This window comes from Euprymna scolopes, chromosome 5, assembly GCF_053919585.1.
Source record: "Euprymna scolopes isolate OS-2025 chromosome 5, ASM5391958v1, whole genome shotgun sequence".
Classification (NCBI taxonomy): Eukaryota; Metazoa; Mollusca; class Cephalopoda; order Sepiida; family Sepiolidae; genus Euprymna; species Euprymna scolopes.
The window spans coordinates 72987575-73000193 of record NC_136486.1 but is presented as its reverse complement, the minus strand read 5'-3'; the positions used below and the strand labels follow the sequence as shown (position 1 = coordinate 73000193).

The 12619-nt window shown below is 32.5% G+C and overlaps 1 pseudogene; it reads left to right on the top strand.

Annotated features, from left to right (window-relative positions):
* The first annotated feature begins 11309 nt into the window (after positions 1–11309).
* On the top strand, positions 11310–11426 carry LOC145277125 (5S ribosomal RNA; annotated as a pseudogene).
* Positions 11427–12619: the final 1193 nt, after the last annotated feature.

Genomic DNA, 12619 nt, shown 5'->3' with positions numbered 1-12619 from the left:
TAGATTGGATGTCATTCATAAGAGAAGTCTGTGAACAGGACATGCTGGACCATCCCATCAGTGGGAGAGACGAACATTCGACACCTAAAGAAGTGGAGGTGGATGAGTCATATTTTTTCCGACGAAAGTATAATAGGGGACGTGTGAGGAAGGGCGTTTGGCTTTTTGGCGCAGTGGAAAGAGGCTCGAATTTGTGCAATTTCGCAATAGTGGAAAATAGGGATCGAGATACCCTGTTTCCAATCATAAATTCATGGTGCCTGCCAGGAACAAGAATTATTTCTGACGGTTGGGCGGCTTACCAAGGACTTGATCGACTCGCTCAAGGAATTTATGAGCACGACACTGTCGTCCACGAAGACAACTTCGTTGATCCGTTGGACCCTTCAGTGCACACACAGACTATTGAAAGACTATGGTCACACGCCAAAAAACATATACGAAAGTTCGGGAATCGACAAAATATGTTCGGCTTGCATCTGATGGAATTTTTATGGCGAAAAAGAGAGAAGGGTGAATGTTTTCCACGAATCATCAGATGCATCCGCGAACAGTATTCGTTTTAAAAATTAACTGTTTAATAAAGTTCTATGTTCTTAAAATAATTCTATGTTCTTCAAATAATTCTTTCTTAAAATAATTCATAACTGTTTTTCGTTTTAAAAATTAACTGTTTAATAAAATTCTATGTTCTTCAAATAATTCTATGTTATTAAAATAATTCTTTCTTAAAATAATTTATAACTGTTTTATAAAGTTCTATGTTCTTCCTTTGTTAAAAAAAATAACTTATTCAAACAGTTCATTTAAATTAACAAGAAAAAGAAAAATTGAAACAGGTGCCCCCCGGTGATTCTGTTTGCGTCCTTTTTAGTTTGGCAGGAGTTGCGTCCCTTGATTTCCCTGTAAACTGCAATCCTGCCCACTTGTGCAGTACTTAAAAATATACAAATTCATTTTCTTTTGGAGGTGGGGGAGGCTCATTTTAAAACTATATCTACCTCAGTATTTTCTTTAATTTTCGGACATTTTTTGTTAAAAATTATTTACTAAGTAATGTCGAGTGCGACATTATTTGTTATTTCTTTTTAACTAAATAAACTCTTTAAAATAAGTTTAAACACCAAAAATTTATAAAGCTAGATAGAAAACGAAAACTTCGAAAAATCAATTTAATCTTTTTTAAACAATAAACGAATTTAGAAAAACTCGTCCCGGGAAAAATCGTCTCCGGAAAACTCGTCTCCGGAAAACTCGACCCCGGAAAACTCGTCCCCTTTCGCTAGGTAGGAAAACTGGTCCCTTATTGAATAAATATCGGTTGAAAACACATTTTATGACCGTTCTGGAAGGAGATATTGTTTTTTTTTAAATAGACTATAGCCCCCCCCCTAATAGTTTTTACAAATATTTTTACTTGTTTAATGTTTTTTTTTTTTTTAATTTAAAAACAAAATAAAATCGATTTTAATTGTCCGTTTTCTACCTAACTGGCCTAGTTCTTAGTGGTTTCACTTATTTTAAAGCGTTTATTATGGTCATAAACGAGATCGCATATTTTTTTTTTATATTAATATAGAAGAATTTACTTATTTACTGTTTATAAAAGGGTAAAATCGATTTTTCTACCTAGCCAACTATGTTGTTGTTGTTTGATTTATTTGGAATCGTTTACTCGTCAAAGAAAAAAAAAAAAACACAGAAAACAAACAAAAACATGTCGAGCGTTACGACGTGAGAACGACAAATAATGTCCGACATGAGGGTATATCACATCTTAGGGGTCTTGATAATCGCTAAAAAATAGAAAATTAAATAAATTACTGAGGGAGATTTGGTTTTAAAAAGAAAATAATAAATTTTAATATTTTTTAAAATATAACTTAGAGATAGAGAGAGAGATAGAGAGAGAGAGAGAGAGAGAGGGGGGGGGTAAAAACTGAATTTAGGAAAACTCGTCCCAGGAAAACTCGTCTCCGGAAAACTCGTCTCCGGAAAACTCGACCCGGAAAACTCGTCCCCTTTCGCTAGGTAGGAAAACTGGTCCCTTATTGAATAAATATCAATTGAAAACACATTTTATGATCATTCTTGAAGGAGATATTGTTTTTTAAAATAGACTATAGCTCCCCCATAATATTTAAAAAAAATATTTTTACTTGTTTAATGTTTTTTTTTTTTTTTTTTAAATAAAATCGATTTTCTAAGTGTCCGTTTTCTACCTAAGTTCTTAATGGTTTCACTTATTTTAAAGCGTTTATTATGTTCATAAACGAGACCGCATTTTTTTTTAAAATATTAATATAAAAAGAATTTACTTATATACTATTATTTATAAAAGGGTAAAATCGATTTTTCTACCTCGCCGACTATGTTGTTTAATATATTTGGAATCGTTTATTCGGTAAAGAAGAAAAAAACAAAAACACAGAAAACAAACAAAAAACATGTCGAGTGTTACGTGAGAACGAGAAATAGTGTCCGGTATATCACATCTTAGGGGTCTTGATAATCGCTAAAAAATAGAAAATTAAATAAATTACTGAGGGAGATTTGGTTTTAAAAAGAAAATAATAAATTTTAATATTTTTTAAAATATAATTTAGAGAGAAAAAACAACCAACAAAAAATGAAATTAAAAAGATTCTTTATAAACGATAGTGGAGTTTTCAATAAAATTGATTAATAAATTTATTCAGTGATTACTTTTTCTCTTAATGATTGATTTTAGAATTTTGAAGTAAAAATTAAAAAAATTAAAAATGAGTTAACGAGAGATTGTTAGCACATGGCATCTCTCGCGCCAAAAAAATATTTTGCTTTTAATTTATTAGTTAATTTTTGCAAAATTTGACAGGACGACAATAAATGTTGATAATTGATAAAATTATAATTTTAAATAACGCATGAGTACATTTGGTATGAGAGAAAACAAAAACATAACAAAAAAAAAACAAACAAAAAAAAACTATCATAATTAAAAAACCAAAACAAAACGAAGAATCGAATCGCTCCCTGTTTTTTAATTTTTTTGTTTTGTTTTTTATTATTGTTTTTATGACTCCAAAAAAGGGTTTGTATTACTGTACACATAGATTAAAAAAAGTTTTCAAAAAAACAAATATATAACAAATATGACACTCAATATGGTTTCCGTTCTGCTAGATCTACAGCAGATGTGCTTACAGTTATATCTCATAGGATTAGCAAATCTCTCGACGGAGGCAACCTTTCTAGGGCAATTGCTCTTGACATATCTAAGGCCTTTGATAGGGTACGGCATAAGATCTCTAGCTATGGTATAGCTGGAAATGTCTTCTCAATTATTAAATCATTTCTTTCTGATAGGTTCATAAGAGTAGTAGTTGAGGGGCAAAAATCAGAAGCTCACAGTATTAATGCCGGTGTCCCTCAGGGGTCCATCCTGGGCCCAACTCTTTTCCTGATCTACATTAATGATCTTCCAAATCACATCCTTACATCATCTGTAGACATTTATGCTGACGACACTACCATTTATGGTAGCACATCTAAGACAGTAAACGACCAAGTTCTTTCCAATTCTCTCTCCTCTGATCTTGAGCACGTAGTACAATGGGGTAAGGAGTGGCTGGTTACTTTTAATGCATCTAAAACCAAGCTTCTCTCTTTACATCATCAACATTCTGATCCACATCTGGCATCACTTGAAATGAATGGCTCTCGTCTTCAGGAGGCCTCAAGTATTGACAAGCTTCTTGGCTTGACCATTACTTCTGATCTGAAATGGAACACGTACATCAAATCTGTTACCAAGGCCGCTGGAAAAATGGTGGGATCTTTCTATCGATCCAGTAAATATCTCACTGCTGATGCTATTCTCTATCTATATAAGAGCCAGGTATGTCCAAGGATGGAATACTGTTGCCACATCTGGGCAGGAGCTGCTAGAAAGGACTTGTCCTGCCTTGATAGAGTTCAAAATAGACTTCGTAGCCTCGTAGGAGATGTCCTTTTCTCTTCCTTGCAACCTCTATCTCACAGAAGAGATGTTGTGAGTTTGTCTCTGCTTTATCGTTATTTTCATAGCAAGTGCTCGGCTGAGCTCCTATCTATGGTCCCCCCTTGCCAAACTTTCACAAGAAACACTCGTCTAGCTGTAAACACTATCAATAATTCCCCCCACTCTTTATCTGTGCCTAAACCTAAACGTAGATTCCATGAACAAAGCTTCTTTCTTAGAACTGCACGCCTGTGGAATTGTCTTCCATTTTCCGGCTGACTACAATATGGTTGTCTTCAAGTCTAACCTAAATAAGTTCTTGATGAGCCGTTCCATATAAATTATCAAATTTACCAAATTTTCATTACTAATGATTACTATATTGTCCAATGTCTACTGTACACTCTTTAACCCTTATCCTTGAGTGGCCTCTTGGCCTTGATAATGTGGTGATGCCTTTGTAAAAAAAAAAAAAAAATAATAAATGTTATCAAAGGCAAGATAAGTTACTTTTCTACCAAACTGGATATATTTTTTGTGTTTTTATTCAATGTAACATGTTTATTCAGCTTGAAAAACGTACATTGTTTACCGATGTATTGGAAAATTCAAAATGGCGCCCGACTCTCTCTTTAACACGGTAAGTTTGGGAAAAAGTGTTATAAATAATAAACTAGACAAAATACTATTAAAAACCCACCGAATATATGTCAAGTTATGTCACGGTAACATATATTGAGCGAATTTCTAACAGTATTTTCTCTAGTTTATTATTTATAACACTTTTGATTACATTTATTTGTTATATATTTGTTTTTTGACAACTTTTTCGAATCTATGTGTACAGTAATACAAACCCCCCAAAAACATCGTTAAAATAAGAAAAAAAAAAATTTGTAATTAACTTTGTATGAACATAATAAACGCTTTAAATACTATTCAAAACGGTGCCCGGAAAACTCGTCTCGGGAAAACTCGTCGCCGGAAAACTCGTCTCCGGAAAACTCGTCCCCTTTCGCTAGGTAGGAAAACTGGTCCCTTATTGAATAAATATCGATTGAAAACACATTTTATGATCGTTCTTGAAGGAGATATTGTTTTTTAAAATAGACTATAGCCCCCCCCCCTAATATTTTTAAAGAATATTTTTACTTGTTTAACGTTTTGGGTTTGTATTACTATACACATAGATTCGAAAAAGTTGTCAAAAAACAAATATATAACAAATAAATATTATCAAAGGCAAGATAAGTTACTTTTCTACCAAACTGGATATATTTTTCGTGTTTTTATTCAATGTAACATGTTTATTCAGCTTGAAAACCATACAGTGTTTACCGATGTATTGGAACATTCAAGATGGCGTCTTATTCTCTCTTTAACACGGTAAGTGTGGGAAAAGATGTTATAAATAAAAAATCGGATAAAATACTGTTAAAAACTCGCTCAATATATGTTACCGTGACATAAGTTGACATATATTCGGCGGGTTTTTATAGTATTTTGTATAGTTTTTTTTTTATTTATAACACCTTTTTCCATACTTACGGTGTTAAAGAGGGTGTGAGACGCCATCTTGAATTTTCGAATACATCGGTAAAGATTGTATGTTTTTCGAGCTGAATAAATATGTTACATTGAATAAAAACACAAAAAATATATCCAGTTTGGCAGAAAAGTAACTTATCTTGCCTTTGATAACATTTATTTGTTATATATTTGTTTTTTGACAACTTTTTCGAATCTATGTGTACAGTAATACAAACCCGGTTTAACTTCTTTTAAAGCGTTTATTATCTTCATACAAAGTTAATTACACATTTTTTTTGTTCTTATTTTAACGATGTTTTTTGGAGTCATAAAAACAATAATAAAAAACAAAACAAAAAAATTAAAAAACAGGGAGCGATTCGATTTTTCGTTACTTTTTTGTTTTTGATAGTTTTTTTGTTGTTATGTTTTTGTTTTCTTTCATACAACATGCACTCATGCGTTATTTAAAATTATAATTTTATCAATTATCAACATTTATTGTCGTCCTGTCAAATTTTGCAAAAATTAACTAATAAATTAAAAACGAAATATTTTTTTGGCGCGAGAGGTGCCATGTGCTAACAATCTCTCGTTAATTCATTTTTAATTTTTACTTCAAAATTCTAAAATCAATCATTAAGAGAAAAAGTAATCACTGAATAAATTTATTAATCAATTTTATTGAAAACTCCGCTATCGTTTATCAAGAATCTTTTTAATTTCATTTTTTGTTGGTTGTTTTTCGGAGGGAGATATAGTTTTTACCCCCCTCTCTCTCTCTCTCTTTCTCTCTCTCTAAATTATATTTAAAAAAATATCGAAATTTAATATTTTCTTTTTAAAACCAAATCTCCCTCAGTAATTTATTTAATTTTCTATTTTTTAGCGATTATCAAGACCCCTAAGATGTGATATACCGGACACTATTTCTCGTTCTCACGTAACACTCGACATGTTTTTGTTTGTTTTCTGTGTTTTTTTATTTTATTTTCCAAATAAACGTTTCCAAATAAATTAAATAAACAACATAGTCGGCGAGGTAGAAAAATCGATTTTACCCTTTTATAAACAACAGTAAATTCTTTTTATATTAATATAAAAAGAATATGCGGTCTCGTTTATCAACATAATAAACGCTTTAAAATAAGTGAAACCATTAAGAACTTAGCCAGTTAGGTAGAAAACGGACACTTAGAAAATCGATTTTATTAAAAAAAACAAAAAAAACATTAAACATTAAACAAGTAAAAATATTTTTTAAAAATATTATGGTGGGCTATAGTTTATTTTAAAAAACAATATCTCCTTCAAGAACGATCATAAAATGTGTTTTCAATCGATATTTATTCAATAAGGGACCAGTTTTCCTACCTAGTGAAAGGGGACGAGTTTTCCGGGGTCGAGTTTTCCGGAGACGAATTTTCCGGAGACGAGTTTTCCCGGGACGAGTTTTCCTAAATTCCGTCTCGGGAAAACTCGTCTCCGGAAAACTCGTATCCGGAAAACTCGACCCCGGAAAACTCGCCCACTTTCGCTAGGTAGGAAAACTGGTCTCTTATTGAATAAATATCGATTGAAAACACATTTTATGATCGTACTTGAAGGTGATATTGGTTTTTAAAATAGACTATAGCCCCCCCATAATATTTTTAAAATAAAGAGGTGTCAGAATCAGCATAATGGCGAAAACGAGTTTTAACATTTATAATGAAATTTTATTTAACAATAAGATCAATCATTTTGTTTTGTTGTTACATTTGATATGTGGTGTGTCGAATGGGGTGGGCGTCCATGTTTAGCAACACATGGAAATGTTCTAGTAAAGAATGTTCTGGAAATAAATGTTAGTATTTTAGAACTATGTACAGTCGTGAGGACTTCCTATATTTTTCTTTTAATTAGAGTCTAATAGGGCTGGACTTACAGAACTAACAAAAAGGAGAAAACTGACTGACGCAATCATGTTTTTCTTTAGAGAAAAACGTTTCTTCGTTTGTAACCAAAAGGAAATAATTTTTTTTATATGAGTGAGTTCCAGTAATGTGATAATTTTACTCCATACATGTCTGATGTGACACAAGGTCATTTTTTTGTGTTGTTCATCTAGTGAGGTTCGGATGTTAATATGAGAGATAAAAAGAAACAAAAAAAAAAGAAAATATTAATTCTCGTTGATATGGTACTTTCATGTTGAGAATTTAGATGTAAGATGAGCGTGAAGTTATGTTGGTGATTTTATGTCGAACCTCGATGGAGTCAGCTGGCGAGTTGCTTACTGCATCCTGAACTAAACTGATTTGGGTTTGGCATGCAGTCTCTTTATATAGGTTTTTGACTGGCTCCAGTAGAAGGCTATCAGAAAAAGAATTTAATAAGTGTTTTCTTTGAGCACTGATTGGATAAAAAGTGGACACCCTGTCACGTGGTATAGTCTTGAACTACGTCTGTTTAAAAAGGTGTACGAGCCTTTTTCAAGTCTCACACAAAACACACATTCATATTTCAAGCTGTCATATACATACGCGCACACAAACATATGCGCCCACGTCCACACATGTACACATATTCACGTTCGCGTACATACACTCACATTCACGTATATATACACACACGCTTACGTATACATATGTACTCACACACGCGAACACGAACACACACATGGACGACGTCACTTCCGCTTTCTAAGGAAATACACATGCGCAAAAGACACTCCAGAAGCGAGTATAAAACATGGAGACAAGTTGTTTCTAATCCTCTTTTTAGGACCAACTCTCAACTAGAGAGGTTGGGTGAACAAGCCGCCGCCGTTTCGGCGCGCGCGCACGCGCACCTCACGCCCACTTCCTACTATGTATGGGGCACGAGCTAATGACTGTATGTATACATTCTCCCTCTTTCTCTCTCCATCTACTACTGGCCACTAAGAACACCTTCGCGTAGCTGACTACTAACTGATGACAACTCTAATATCCTCTTCCTTGCCTACACGCTGGATTCTCATTTCCACTACAACACTTACTTCAATTCCCACGCGCGAACAAACAATAATGACCCAAACTTGAGATGAAAACACCTTTTCTTTTCTTGCTACAACACCAGTCCTGCAACGGACATTGGTTACATACGCGCGGACATGTTATAACTAAAATGTTCATCTCTTTCAACAGCAAATAAACGACGTTTATCTTATCCATTACTTGAGTCTTTGTTTCCTTCAATTCCCATTCGTTTCATTATTCTTTTGTAACGGGATTGGGGTATTTATATATCCTAGTCCCCTACAAAGGTACTGTTTTACTATTTACTTCGACAGAATTTGCATAGGTGGATAAGATAAATACATAACTGGAATGATCTTTATCCATCCATTTCAATGTCTCTTGTGTGTCGTTACATTTTTTTTATTATTCATTTATCGTTTGGATAAACGAATAAATTCAATAAGACTTTAAAATATTTAGTCAGTCTAATTAAAATACCAAGCATTCAGATTATGCTCTGATATTTTCAATAAATATAAGGAGCATTTGGATTCTGTTTTTACCGAATATAACCTTCATTAAGTAATGAAATTTGTCATGATCTTTTTCCTTGGAATAAAATAGAGAAAATGGAAGGAACAGACAGACAAACAGACAGACAAAGGGGGATAAAATATAGACTTGTAGGTTGACTGTTCTACAATTCCAGCATAGTCCAGAAATAGGAGAACGCAAAAACTGATTTGTATTCTAAAATATTCTAAAATAATAATAAAAAAATATTTTTTACTTTTCGCCAAGCTTTTCAGCATGTTTCCTAAGAAAGTAGAATCTTGTCTTATTTTTTAAATTTTTTTTGAGGGAGTTGGGGATACTAATCTAAAACAATACAGAAATTGATTTCTATTTATTTTAGTAAGAATTTTATAAATCAATAGCAAATGCGTTAAAACCAAATTTAACATTTACATTCCGACTGTAAACCCAATTATTAAATGACAGATGCAATTGTTGAAAGAGGTGAAATAGACTTTTAACGGTCTCCGTTATTTATTTACTTTTCGTATTGTCATACCAGAAGTTATTATCGACCCAGACGTAGGGTTAGTCTTTGGGTTAATAAAGAGAATATTTTGTTTTCTTTATTTTTTGTATTTTCTGCCCCTTCCTAAAAAACTGAAGCTTTGTTAAAAAAACACTAGGTACGTACAAACATACCTAAACGTGCAAAACATCCAAACACTAGGTACGTGCAAAAAGGCGTTGTTTTATAATTTGTCGTTGAGACAACTCTCGTTTATTAAAAGATTCGTTCAATTTTTTTCATCTCATAATTTCGGACGCGATAATTTTTAAAAAACAAAACATAAAAAAAGAAAGCTGCGACGATTTTTTTTAAGCTAACAAAGTTGATAACATTAATAATACAAAATACAGTCTTTACACGATTATTAAGAGAATAGTTTTCTCCCTCTGCAATTGAATAAAAAAAAAAACATAAAACTTTAATTAAACTTGGAAATACGATTTAAAAAATAGCGCGGATAGCACCAAAAAGTATTTTACACGTGAAAAAAAAAAGTATTATGTTGTCATGACAGCTAAAAAAATCCAACTAAATTTGAAATTTAAAGAAATCCATTGGAGCCCTAAGGTTGGCTATTAAATTTAGTTGAATCTACTCCTAAATAAGCATTTAAATGATTTCTGATCGCGTTCACATTGACATCGTGACGTTTTGAAACATTCGGACTACAAAAATAATAAGTTAAATTAAAGGGAGACAATTAAGAGAAAGTTACCTCCCTTGTTAAATATTTATTTTTAAAGATAATTTTTTTTATTCTATCATCCATCCATACCATAGAACGAATTTATATTTATCAGTTCAGCTGGGCAAATATATTTTATTTTAGATTCGAATAACAACAATTATGAATTCCTTTTTATCATTAAATAAAGAAGGTAAGCAAAGTATATTTTGAAACTGAGGTGGTGTATATTCGTGCCCTTTACTTTTCTTAAACTTTTTACACTTGAAGCATATTATAAATTTATGAACTAAAAAAAAAAGAAGGAAAAGAAAATAGTTATATATAGAAAACAAACAAGCTTTATTTGTTGTGTACAGTTAAAAAGGAAAATTTATCTTCCTTAATTTTGATTGGATCTAAAGTCAGGGTCATATGTTTAGACTAAGATTCAACTAATAGTGAGGAGAGGAACGTGTCACTTTCAATGTTCTTCTTCTGTTTTTTTTTTTTTTTTAGTTACAAACAATCTTCAAAGTAGAGTGATTTATAACTGGTCTGCATCGGCACTGAATTGAGAAATTAAAATAATCATTACATTGCAAATGTCAGAACTCTCATCTAATTTGTCTAATGTTCCACCAAAAAATAAAATAAAACAAAATGACATCAACAACAAAAGAAAAAGCCTAATAATTATTCTTATACGTTATTCTATTTTCAAGAAAACAAATAACCCGTTCAGTCGCCCATTCAACTCGTTAGATTATTTGAATTAGGAAAATATGAGGTTTTAAAGCCAGTTCAATACAATAGAAAAATAGACAACATCCCAAATTAATCTCTTTCTGATTGCTATATCACTCTCCTCTCTACCTCTTTCTCGCTCTCTCTGTCTTTTTTTTTCATTTTTTTTTTCAAATCGCTTTCCATTTTGACTATAGATTAAATATTTATACTATTTGTGGTGTAATTTCCTTATGTTCATAATAAAATATTCTAATTCATTTGTTCTTTCTTTTCTTTATTAACTATCTATATAAATATAACTATCTATATAAATAGTATGGCACAATCATGTTGACACACCGGTTCTCGTCAGATCACCGAAGTTAAGCAACGTTGAGCCTGGCCAGTACCAGATGGGTGACCATTTGGGAAGGTTAGGTGCTGTATGTACCTTCTGGGAAGGTTGAGCATGGGGCCAATACCCTCACCCTGAAAAAAGAACTCATCACTAGAAAAGCAGCTACAAAGTTGTGGATGGCCTATGCCCCTCCAGAGGCTCATAGCTATGGATATGGATGGATCTATATAAATAAAACAGTTTATGTCTGTCTGTTCGTGTGTAAATATTTAACTGCTAAATTCTTAAACTACTGATTACATCACACTAACAGTAACCATAGTAATCATACACCAAGGATGGTTTATAATGAGTAAAATCTTTGGATGGATGACTAACATGTACAAACATATGTTGGCAAGTTGAAATGCAAAATTTCATTTCAACTTGCTGACATATTTTTACTTTTTTCTGCACATGCTCAAATTCAATTTATTTATTCAAGTCATTCAATATAAAATCCTTCTAAGCTATCTCTCTATAGCTACATTGGTAAAAGACATGGCTGGAATGCTAAATGTTTTGGCTTCGATTATTTTTTAGAAACTTTTGAAATCACTATACGTTAGCTACAATATAATGCGACCCAACCATTTGTGATGGTCTTGCTGATACAAATTGTTTGGTTGGAGACCCAAAATACAAGAAAGAAAAATAACTTTGGGAATGAGGAGACTGATAATAGCATTAATAATAATATTGTTTTGTGACAGAAACCATTACATGGTGTCGAATAGTATTGTTTTGTCTTGGATGTGACCTTGGGTTCATGGTTTTTATGATTTCGCCCATGTGTGAAATTTGTGTGGAAAAATTCAATTTATGTTGGAAAAATTACTTAATAATTATGCACAAGTGATTTGTACAGTTTAGCCAATCAGGGAGATTCCAATTTTGACGTAATGAAGATAGATTAGCTGAATGAAAAACTCAGACTTCTCAAACCCACATCGCCCCCCCCCCATAAGAGAGTGTGCAGAGCGTTTTTTCACCAGTCTAGTCAGTCGAATCCGGCTAAAGTTGAAAGTTGAACCTGCCCACCGATCCGCACCACCCTCCTGTTCCCTGACCGTCATATAAAGAAAGGGGAGAGGAGACAATTGGTCGTTGAAAAAAGGTTTCGTTTGAGTCACTATCTAAGTAGGCTGCTTGTTGAAAAAAAGACATTACATATATTTTTTTCTCTTTACATAAATGAAAACTCAAAGATTTACATCTGGAGTCAATTATTTGTTGCGCACGGAAT